This window comes from Eptatretus burgeri, chromosome 17 (genome assembly GCF_056783735.1).
Source record: "Eptatretus burgeri isolate ZD-2024b chromosome 17, Ebu_testis_v1, whole genome shotgun sequence".
Lineage (NCBI taxonomy): Eukaryota > Metazoa > Chordata > Myxini > Myxiniformes > Myxinidae > Eptatretus > Eptatretus burgeri.
In genome coordinates, this window is record NC_140977.1 from 18,260,845 (window position 1) to 18,273,766 (window position 12,922).

At 44.6% G+C, this 12,922-nt stretch overlaps 1 long non-coding RNA gene across 1 annotated transcript; it reads left to right on the forward strand.

Annotated features, from left to right (window-relative positions):
- The first annotated feature begins 1,780 nt into the window (after positions 1-1,780).
- Positions 1,781-3,437, forward strand: LOC147009454 (uncharacterized). The gene is made up of 3 exons (XR_015052877.1): positions 1,781-2,163; positions 2,259-2,445; positions 3,016-3,437. It is a non-coding gene; the product is annotated as an uncharacterized LOC147009454 (long non-coding RNA).
- Positions 3,438-12,922: the final 9,485 nt, after the last annotated feature.

The following is a 12,922-nucleotide window of genomic DNA, read 5'->3' on the forward strand; positions in this document are numbered from 1 at the left end:
CTCGAACTGCAGTGCTCCGAGGGATGGGCTTGGATGAACGTAATGCGCGAATTCCCCTGTAAGCGGGACGAGAATCACCTGTCCACAGGTGATGCTCTACCCCCTCACAGATTCCTCGCACATAGGCCTCCTTGTCCACCCTCAGTGCACGTACAGTTTTACGCCTCAGCTCCCTGAACAGCTCAGCTCTGCCATTCAGCCTGGCCCTGCGACTCTGGTCAATGGTATCCAGTGTCCCTTGAGAGACAAAAATTCTTCTTTGCCCTGCGGTGAACTCCAAGGCATCCACCGGCAACATCAAGGACGGTGGTCTTGAAGGTTAACTCCACAACTCTTCAGGACCCCACACAGCACCCAGACGCCCGAAGTGTCCACTCAGCCTGTTCGCAAACTCCTCAGCTACTCTCTCATCCCTGAGCTTGGCAGCATCCAGCCTAGGCTGGGATGGTACCATTCTCCAGGATTTAAGGTGCAGCTTTAGAGTTGCTACAACAAGCCTGTGGTCAGTATTGAGGAACTGAGCACTCCGGTAGACCCTGCAGTTCTGGATCATCCTCCAACGACCGTCAATGAGGACATGGTCAATCTCCTTTGCCACACCGCCAGCGTTGGAATACCAAGTCCAGCGATGAGCTTGCGGGCGCTGAAACCATGAACCAGCCACCCTAAGTCCATGACTTCTTGCAAAGTCAAGGAACTTAGTGCTATTCTGGTTCATAGTTCCTGACCCATAGGGGACCAACACACACCTCATAACCATCCCTATCAGTTCCAGTCGATGCATTGAAATCCCCCAAGACTAGAAGTGTATCTCGTCTGGGGCACTGATCAACCACAGACTCGAGTGTGGCGTAGAATGCATCCTTCACGGTAAGATCACTCGCCTCAGTCGGAGCATAAATAGAGACCAGGGAAATGACACCTAAGGAGTGACGAATCCTTAATCTCATAATACGCTCGTTGACCGGTGTTACCTCAATTATCATTGGGGTCAGCTTATTGGCCACAGCTACAGCAACTCCTTGGGTATGGTAACCATCAGAGCGACCAGACCAATAGTAGGTGTAACCACCCACCATTATCTCGCCGCAATCCGGTCTCCGAACCTCAGAGAGAGCTGCAATCCCGATGTCCAAACGCTTGAGCTCAGATGATAACAGAGACAGGTGATCATCCTCTCTTAGGGATAGGACATTCCAGGCACCCACCCGAAGGGACCGCCTCAGGTTAACCCAAGGAGACCGCCGTCTGGTGGACGACACCTCAGCACCACTCCGACACACTCTCCCGCAATCTGACCCAGGGATGTTACCCCGTGGTTTCCCTCCTATCAAAGATTGGGGGTCCCGAAGGCTTTGCCCCAATCCCATCATCCGGTGAGCTGCCCTGCGAATGGGAGCTGCACAGAAGGTACTCCCACGGAGGGGGTTTTCAGATTTTTTTTGCTTTTTTGCGTTTTGCGGAATGAAGCGTTTTACGGTGGCTGGAGTGCAAATCCTGCCACCAACCTCCTAATAAGAAGTAACCCAACTGCAGGAGGACGTCCGCAGACACAGTTGGGCACTAGATATGGATGGCCGTTGGCTCACAAGGAGCTCCTCCGCCCTTTGACAGGTTTTGTTTTTAATCCTGCTGGGTGTCCATATCCAAACACCCTCCTCACCAGAAAACCTGGTGGGGGAGACGGTTTAGTCGCCGACAACCCGACCATGGAACAGGTTAGTACAGGTTTACATGGTACCTGTAGCAGGTCACAGATCGAACCTGACCTGACATCGTACGCTGCGTGCTTGCCTGGAACTCTCAGACTTGTATGGAACTAAACCTTCAAGTTGATTAACTGGATTCAAACCTCTTATCCATTGAGGTAAGATTCTATTTCCCTATTTTCAGTTTGATTTAAGCATCGACTCATTTAATAATTAAATAACTTAATTAATACATTGTTGTTTTCTCTCACAAGAAATTGTATCTGAAAATACCAATTTTGCCACAACTTTGGGTGAAATTGTTGGCTTGGTTGAAGACCTTGTGAGCGACCAAGACCCACAGAACGAGCGAGACCTTGAGTGGGATGACTTTGGGGTTCCTTGGAGATTGACTACTTGTCTGGAACTAAACCTTCAAGTTGATGAACTGGATTCAAACCTCTTATCTGTTGCGGTAAGATTTTATTTTCCTATTTTCAAACTTTGATTGAAGCATACTCATTTAATAATTAAATCACTTGATTAATACATTATTATTTTCTCTCACAGGAAATTTATCTGAAATACGAAATGAAAATACTGCTTTTGCTACAACTTGGGGCGAAATTGTTGGTTTGGTTGAAGACCTTATGAGCGACCAAGACCCACAGAACGAGTTCGTCCTTGATGATCCAACCAAAGAGTTATACCTTGGAGACCAGCAAAGTCCTGAAAGAGTTTTGCAACAATACTCATTGTGAGTTATCAAGACAATACCCCCTGAACAAGTTATACCTTGATGAGCCAGAATACAAGTTTTACCTTGGAGACTCACAATTTTCAGACATTTTGAAAAATAGAGTTTTCCTTGATGATCCACAGTTATACTATGTGAGATCTATCACTGAAACCCATAAAAATTGGAAAAATGGAGATTTCCTTGATGATCCACAGTTATACAATGTGAGATCTAACACTGAAACCCATAAAAATTGGAAAAATGGAGATTTCCTTGATGATCCACAGTTATACTATGTGAGATCTATCACTGAAACCCATAAAAATTGGAAAAATGGAGATTTCCTTGATGATCCACAGTTATACTATGTGAGATCTATCACTGAAACCCATAAAAAATGGAAAAATGGGGTTGTCCTTGATGATCCACAGTTATACGATGTGAGATCTATCACCGAAACCCACTATATTTCTGGAAATTGTGACTCTACCTTGGAGTCTTAGATAGATGGTTATATTTTTGGAGACTTGAAATGTGGGTTCTAGCTTGATTACTCACAATATGATATGTATCTTGAAAATTCAACAGGAATGTGGTTATACCTTGGAGACTTGAAATGCTACCACTCTTTGGGATCTAAACCTATCAAGAAAGTTCTTACTCCCCCTTTCTTCGTCATCAAACCTGAAAGCCTTAAAAGACAGAATTGGAAGAAGAGAAAAAAACATAAAAATATATATTGTTAGTTCTGGGAAGAAAGTGCAGGCTTACTCCCCCTTTCTACATCATCAAACCTGAAAGCCTTAAAAGACAGAATTGGAAGAAGAGAAAAAAAAAAAAACGAGAAAATATATATAGGTGGAAATCTCATTTTGAAAAATACATTGTGTTGGGCGAGGGTTAGGGGGTTGGGGTTAAGATTTTGAATGTGAGGGTTGGGACACACACACACACACACACACACACACACACACACACACACACACACACACACACACCAACAAACAAAAGCTAAGCCTTGACCATTCAGTTGAGGATTCTGTGTTTGGGGTTCACAGATCTTAGAACGTCCCCCTTGACACACATTATATACTGTTATACACCTCGGACTTGGTCCTCAAGTGTCCACAACGGTGTATAGTAGGAGAGAGTGAAGCGCCAACCCATTGCTCCCATTGCACACACACACACACACACACATATCAACAAACAAAAGCTAAGCCTTGACCATTCAGTTGAGCATTCTGTGTTTGGGGTTCACAGATCTAAGAACGTCCCCCTTGACACACATTATATACTGTTATACACCTCGGAGTTGGCCCTCGAGTGTCCACAACGGTGTATAGTAGGAGGGAGTGAAGCGCCAACCCATTGCTCCCATTGCGCGCGCGCGCGCGCACACACACACACACACACACACACACACACACACACACACACACACACACACACACACACACACACACACACACACACACACACACACATCAACAAACAAAAGCTAAGCCTTGACCATTCAGTTGAGGATTCTGTGTTTGGGGTTCACAGATCGAAGAACGTCCCCCTTCACACACATTATATACTGTTATACACCTCGGACTTGGCCCTCGAGGGTCCACAACGGTTTATAGTAGGAGGGAGTGAAGGACCAACCCATTGCTCCCATGGGTATTATCTGCTTAGTTTTGTCTTTTGTAATTCCTGTGAATAAAATGAACCTAAAATCTCTTCCCCTTCCAAATCATATATCTTATAAGTCCAAGGAACTGTATCTATTACATAAACAATTTTAAAAAGTTCGTTCATCCATCGTTTATTATAACCTTTTTCAAAATGAGATTTCCACCTATATATTCTTATGACATCACCAACTTTGAACTTAGGTTTTCTGATATTAATCTCTTTTTCATATTTTAATTTCGTAAATGTTTCTGATGGTTTCATATTCGTTGACGTGTGAATCGTGTCATTATACTTATCCACAATATCCTGAATAAAAGATGACCATTGTTGTGAACTGAGTTCTGTGAATTTTTTATATAGTCTCTCTTTTAAGGTACGATTAAAGCGTTCAACAACAACGCCCTTCCCTTCATTAAAGGTACTGCATAATGTAATACTGTTATTTTTTAGAAAATTCATAAATGTCTTGTTATAAAACTCTCGACCCTCATCAGTCCACAATTTTTGAGGTTTTCTCTTACTTTTATTAAATATCTGTTGAAAGGCTAACATAAGAGTGTTACCTGTTTTGTTTTTTAAAGGGACAACCCATGCGTATCTACGACTCAAATCAATAATGGTTAAAGCATACTTGTACCCCTCATCATTATTGAGTTCAATCAAATCAGCGGACCATATATAATCAACTTCCTTGGAATAAATCTTCCTTCTACGAAACTTTGTGAATATTGGTTTATGTAATTCATCAGCTAATTGCTCTTCAATCTTAATGACGTCATAAGAGCCAATAAGTTTTTTGAATTTCCAAGTCCAAGTTTCAATTTAGCACTGATCATCTTCTTCACGATGAACCGATCAACTTTTTCTCTCAACGTTGGATTTTGTATCAGAGACAAATTATACAACATTTCTCTGTCGGCTTCATGCTTTTCTTCCAAAGTTGTAGTATTCCCATAATCAATATCGTGTCTCATGCACACTTCATCAACTCTATTGATGGGTTTACTCCATGATTTAGGATTGTCTGTCTCATTTAATCTTTTATCCAAGTTTGTGCCTAGACCATAGAAAGAATACCCTGGTAGATGTAATTCCCCTGGTATTCCAGGAGTTGTAAATTTACTTCCTGATAAAATACTTTTGTATATCTCCTCCGAGTTTGTGTTTGGAGATAAGTTGATTTTTTTTTTGAACCACAAACCGAACATATACCTTTTTGTATAACCCTGTTATTTTTACTTTTAATAGATGAAATATTTTTAGTTTTAGTTTTCTTTTTACATTGAGGACAATAACTCATTTATTTATGAGAAAAATTCCTGCAGAGTGCAAAAACCTTTTTAGTTTCCAACATGCACATTTGAATCTTAATTTTTAAAACATAAAGAATCCTTAGAAATGTTTTCACTCTCTCCTCCATTTATTTAAGAAAAAAATGAAAAACTTGAATTAAAATGAATATCTTGCCGATGTCAATAGTCTTGTCGAAAATATTGCAAATAGACTTGTCAATTCTTCGTTTTCCTTCTCGGTGGATTGAGTTATTTTTCTGTAATACCCCCAATCTTTTTTTAATCTCATCAGTTTCCATATTTTCATATTTATTTAGTCTCGCTCTTTCCTCCCTCTCCTCCCTCTCTTCTCTTTTTCCTCCTTCTCTTTCTTCTCTTTCTTCTCCCTCTCCTCCTTCTCTCTCTTCTCTCTTTCCTCCTTCTCTTTCTTCTCCCTCTCCTCCTTCTCTGTCTTCTCCTTTTCCTCCTCTTCTCTCTCTTCAACTCCTTCCTCGTCCCTAACTATCCTTGAATCGCTTACACCCCATGGAATATCACACATATATTCATCAGGATTTCTTGTTCTTCCTGTATCCAAAATAATTTTTTTACAACAGGAAACCAATACAATTTCTTTTGAATTTCTTAAAGAGCCTGACCTTTTCTTAATTTTATAATTTTTTCATTATTTAACATTCTAATTAAATCGAAAGTTGTCGGTTTATCAACATCAGCATAATGCCAATCTTTTATTTAAAATACCTCATTCTTACGTTGTAGAACATATTTATTAAAATACCGAAAACCCTTTTCTTAAAGGTATGCATGGACACAGAAATGATAATTTTCTTGAAGCCTTCTTGCTGTCATTTATGTATGAGAAATATATGTTAGAATACTATTATCGCACGAAACACTTCCCCATCTTCCCAGAGTTAAATCATTTTGTATTTCCTTACTTATTATATACAATCCTGTTTTTTCTGTTTTCATGATATAAACTCGGGCAAAACCATTATTATATTTACCCTTATTAAATTATTTTATTTGTTGTTTACCAATCGTGGCTCCACAAAACTCATTCTCTATACCAAGTGGATAATATTCTTCCTTACGAGACTGATTTAATTGTTCCAGGTCTTTGAGGTCAATTTTAAATGACCAATTATACCCCAAATCATTCATATCATACCCCCATTGTTCTATTCTCATACAAACGATACGCCCTTCTTTATAAAAATTTATCTTAATTCGAACTGTGAATTCTGTATGACCTGGAGATAAAAATCAACACTTCTGTATCTTTGGAATACACGGCCGTTTTATTTAAGGATATATATTGTGATAAATCGCTTAATCTCACCAAGTCATTCGCGTCAGTCGGGCTTGGATAATTTGTTAATTTATAAGCATTTTTCAAAGTAATACTTTTGGTTATATTATATTTATGTTGTTCAGCCTGTGCCTTTGTGTAATAATTTGATAAATAAATATCCAGTTCTTGGGATACACCAAAGATAGAACCATCTTTACCAACATAAGTCATTAATATTAGATTAAAAATAATGTCATAAAATTTTTAATTTTTGTTGAGTTGAAATAACACATATAGACATAATTGACCACAACACATGGAATTTAATTCTTGGACTTGAAATGTTTGATAAACACCATTCTGTAAGAATTTTATGACTTCAACTGGTGGTGGAAGACCAAAACTATCAAAATAATATTTATCTTAACTATTAAAAATACAAACCCAATGAGAACCGTTCCCATTATTATCTTCGAAGTTCATAATAATATTCTTTGTATGTGTAGGCACATTTGTTAATTCATCTCTCATACAAATAACCACATTATGAATTTTTAATTTCTTACAATATTTGACAAGTTGTAAATTTTATGTATTCTTTCCAAATTCTTTAAACCACTCATCAATGCTCATTTATTTATTATAAAGATATTGTGACGTCCACGGGACTTGAACAGTCCCGCCAACTTAGAATGAGCCGAAACGATGGAGGCGGTTTATTTATCTATAACCCAAACATGGCAGTTCTAATCGCTCTACCGCAAATGGGACGAGGAAGGTGGCACGAGTCACTTTTCACTGAGTTGATGATGTTTATTTGTTTTTTATTATTAACCAGAAATAACAAGACTCGGCAAGAAGAGGGATCCGGGGCGATTCGACGGGATGGTGTGGGATCGGGCGTGGGGAAAAAGAGACAATTCCAATGAATATACAATTCTCAAACCCTCCAAGGCGCCAAGTACACACACACACACACACACACACACACACACACACACACACACACACACACACACACACACACACACACACACACACACACACACACACACACACACACACAAAACGTAGCTACTTCTGGTGGTCAGGCTGGACCGTGGTGTGGACGCAACTGTCCCTGGATCAGCGTCGGACGAGCTGGCCTTGCTCTCGTCAGGGGGGGCAGGAGAAACCGTGATGCTGTTGACCTCCTGGTCCTGGCCCAAGTCCGCTCACAGCCACCAGGGAACCAGTTCTGGCGCCAAATTGCGAGCAGGAGAGGGAGGCAGGTCCGCCCGCCGTTCGACCCCGTACTCCGAGTCAGCAGAACCCCAGAGCCAACCAAGGTGAGGCACGAGGCTCAGCAAGGCTCCAAGACACGATGAAGAACACGATCGAATCAGCACAACAACAAGTACGCTTCCCGCGCAACAGCCTCCACACCAAAAAAACACGATCTTTTTGTCCCGATCTTCTTCCTCTTCCTTTTCGACCCCGAACAGAACCTTTTTATCCTCCCGTTCTCGTCACTTCCAATCGAGCCGTTTTATTGGCCCACCGCCGTCGCCTTCCGCCAATCGTGATCACGGGGCGGAGCCATCCGCAGCCCTGTCCTGTGACGTCACGGCCAGCCTCCAGGGACTACTAAAAGGGATTTACGCAGACACACTTACCCTATCCCGTGTCCCTATCTAATTACGTGACAATTATCATTCCCCCATTGAAGAAATGAACATTTACTAGACAACTTATCACCACTGAATTGCTACTTATTACATCGAGATCCTGGCAAACTTGAACAGCATGGCACACCCAACTAAACATCCCAACCACCCCCTGAATGCATACCCCCCCCCAAACGCAACACTGCCCCCTCCTCTGGCACCGTAGCCCCTGCAAGGCACATCACAGGCGCCACCGTACCAGCCTTAACACCTACTGACTCACACCTAATTAACCTAACGAAATAAAGTAGGAGGGGCAATGGGCAGCGAGTCGCAGCTAACTTACCTATCCTGCTTAATGTACTACCCCCTTATGGCCTTATCCTCGACTAAACAATCATTCGTTTTATTTTTTATTTTTTTATTTTATTTTATCACATGATAGCACTGAGCGAAGTTGCACTCCATCTTCTGGATCATCGCTCTTGCCCAACACTCTTCCAGTGATCTGGGGAGGGGAAACAAAAGGTTCCACAAAAACACAACACTTATACTTTACATTCCTACTCTAAGCCTTAACGACACTATTCACAGGATATTTACACTTGACCGCCTCCCCCAGTGGATGCTAATAGACCCAGCGTTACCTGGGGAGCCAATTTTCAAATTTGCTTGCCCCAAAATTATGCGGATATCATGCCCTTGCTGCACATGTCAAGTTGTGCGGGATCGAGTGGGACTCATACATCTTCACAACACTCACACCATGGTCATCATCACATTTCTAGGTCATGGTCCTCATTTTAATCATGCAGGCTGAATCCCGTCGTGGCCGTGGGGTGGGTTACCACAAGATGATGGGGGCATCTCAGGTTCAACCATGCCCACAGGTAAGCTTTAGTCCAACCCGGACGTTTCTCCGCCCCGCTCCCTTTGATTCCCTCCCCCCTGGTAGCCATCAGCTCTAATCCCGTACAACACTCTGGAAGGGGTCTCAATGGCTCCTCTGGCCTTCCTGGGTCGCCAAGGTCCTACCCGCCTTGGTCGCCCAACCAGACCCTCTCCCAGTTGCCTCCAGACACTGTCACCATTAGCCACCAGGTGGTGAATCTCCTTGAAGGGGGTCGCAATTCACGCTCACCGTGAGCTTCAGCAATCCCTGTGGACAAGCACATCATCCCCACCCACAAAACCCACATGACTCCCCCACCCCATCGGCCTTACATGTGACACCTGCATTTCTAACACTTCACCGACCATGACCTTCCCTGTTACCACACCATGCCCAATAAAAAAAAAACAATGTGTGCACCATACATTTCACTTCTTAACTTGAAACAACTCACACAGCACTTCTCACCCGATCCACGCACCAGCCATTGGACAGCCACTCGTGCCCGCTTTGTTTCCAATGACCCACTGTCCCGATTGTCACTCTAAAACCCAGCAGAACTAACAAACCCATGCCAATTTTCCCACAATTCATCTTTTTCCACCAAAGGAGGGCACTTCGCCACAATCTCAGCAGCCGAGCATGGCCCGAAATGTTCAGCCCAATCTAGTTTCCCCGACCCCCGACAGTGATCTCCGGACTCGACCAATGTAAGGGCACCTCGGATAGACCTGGCAGTTTCGCAGGAGGATTCATCCTCTGAAGCATTTGGGTAATGCCAATTTCTCCCAGCCCCCCTCCCTGATCCTGAATCTCCGCCTGTCGGATCGTCACCTACGGCCTCTCGGGCACCCGACCCAGCCGACTCCACGAGGCCAGCCTGGCCGCGCACTCGGCCGCTCAGTGCACGGTGGGTGGATCCTGTAGCTCCACTAGCGCTCGGACCTCAGGGTCAGGAAGAGCAGCTAAAAATTTCTCTAGTGCCAGTCTGTCCCACGCCTCCACTGTAAGGTCCCGATACGCGATCCTGACTGATTGGTAAATGTCCTGTGCCAGCTCCTGCACTGTCTCACCCGGCTTTAATCTGCGGTGCTGGAGCTGGGCCCGCACCAGATCACAGTTCGCTGCAAACCCAAACCGACGGCTCAACGCCTTGCAAATGTGGGAGCTGGTCAACATCCCCTCCGCGATCACGTTTAACACATCTGCGGCTGGTCCCCGCAACGTTGCCACCAAATTCCCTGTGCGTTCCCGCTCATTCCACCCGTTTAGTCGGGAAATACACTCAAATTGCGTCAGAAAAGCTTCAAGGCTCCCTGACCCGTCAAAATTTACTAGGGGGATCACTTTTACGGTGGCCCGCTTCTCAGTTTCTCCCCCGTCCGAATCCAGCCCAGGGATCAAACACCCTTGTGGCTGCGTATCCAATTTGGGAGCCCACTGTGGCCAAAGATGTTTTGTGGTGAGGGTCTCATGGGTCAATTTTGCCTCCTGTTCCAAACGTTGAATGGACCGATTCACCTCTTCCCGCAGGATCTTCTGGGCCCGCACAACCTCCTCCAAGGCTCCGTCGCGAGTTTGCAGCTGCTCTTCAACCAACCCGGACACTCCACTTACAAAAGACGGCTCTACCAGGCCTTTATCCAAGACTTCATCTTGGCTCATAATTTTATCTTGTTCGTCCAAACGAGCCTCCAATCCTTTTACCTCCTCCGCCAAATTCATCCCTTGCTTCCTCAGCTCTCCCCACTCTTCAACTTGCAGCTGCATACGAGCATCCACACAGGCACGATGACGTTCCAGGCTTTCATCCACTTTATCAACCCGAATGTTCATTGCATCAATTTTATCTACCAATTTTTTTCGTATATTTTCCCCCTCCAATGTAATTTCTACCTTTGTTTCCTCCAATCTATCCTCGAATTTACTTTGTATTTCTCCCAATTTAACATCCACACACTCCTGCATCTCAGTTTTCATTTTCTCCATCTTTTCCCCCAATTCATCCCTCATTAAATCAATCCGTGCACCCAACTGTTCCCCCATTACCCCCAATCGATCCGCCATCTCTGCCCCCTGTGCCGTCATGTCTGCCCTCTGTGTCACGAATTGATTTTCCATTTGTGCCGTCATTTCTGCCATTTGTGCCCCCTGTGCCGTCATTTTTGCCCCCTGTGCTGTAATTGCACTCATTAAACGTTCCAACATTGTCCAGATCGTCATGGTGCCGGTTTCCGGCGCTGCCGGCTCCGTTACGGGCGATGAAGCACGGTCCACACTCGGAATGGGGGAGGTTCCAACCCTACCCCCGTCTCTCCCTTCTTCCCCCGACTCGCTGCCAGACACGTGGCCTTCCTCCTCAAACATCTGCACATCTGCCATGGTGCAGAAGTCCCGTTTGCCGCCAATTAATTTAAATTTGAAAAATCCCACCAAAATTTTCCCGCGCTCGCGCGCTTTTCTGTAGTACTTTTATATTCCAATTCGTGGCGAGATTTTAATCTTGGTATATTCTCCCGATACCAAATATAATTTAGAGAGGTTCGAACATCCCACTCCTGACACCAATGTGACGTCCACGGGACTTGAACAGTCCCGCCAACGTAGAATGAGCCGAAACGATGGAGGCGGTTTATTTATCTATAACCCAAACATGGCGGTTCTAATCGCTCTACCGCAAACGGGCCGAGGAAGGTGGCACGAGTCACTTTTCACTGAGTTGATGATGTTTATTTGTTTTTTTATTATTAACCAGAAATAACAAGACTCGGCAAGAAGAGGGATCCGGGGCGATTCGACGGGATGGTGTGGGATCGGGCGTGGGGAAAAACACAGACAATTCCAATGAATATACAATTTTCAAACCCTCTAAGGTGCCAAGTACACACACACACACACACACACACACACACACACACACACACACACACACACACACACACACACACACACACACACACACACACACACACAAAACGTAGCTACTTCTGGTGGTCAGGCTGGACCGTGGTGTGGACGCAACTGTCCCTGGATCAGCGTCGGACGAGCTGGCCTTGCTCTCGTCAGGGGGGGGCAGGAGAAACCGTGGTGCTGTCGACCTCCTGGTCCTGGCCCAAGTCCGCTCACAGCCGCCAGGGAACCAGTTCTGGCGCCAAATTGCGAGCAGGAGAGGGAGGCAGGTCCGCCCGCCGTTCGAACCTGTACTGCTAGTCAGCAGAACCCCAGAGCCAACCAAGGTGAGGCACGAGGCTCAGCAAGGCTCCAAGACACGATGAAGAACACAATCGAATCAGCACAACAACAAGTACGCTTCCCGCGCAACAGCCTCCACACCAAAAAAACACGATCTTTTTGTCCCGATCTTCTTCCTCTTCCTTTTCGACCCCGAACAGAACCTTTTTATCCTCCCGTTCTCGTCACTTCCAATCGAGCCGTTTTATTGGCCCACCGCCGTCGCCTTCCGCCAATCGTGATCACGGGGCGGAGCCATCCGCAGCCCTGTCCTGTGACGTCACGGCCAGCCTCCAGGGACTACTAAAAGGGGTTTACGCAGACACACTTACCCTATCCCGTGTCCCTATCTAATTACGTGACAATTATCATTCCCCCCTTGAAGAAATGAACATTTACCAGACAACTTATCACCACTGAATTGCTACTTATTACATCGAGATCCTGGTAAACTCGA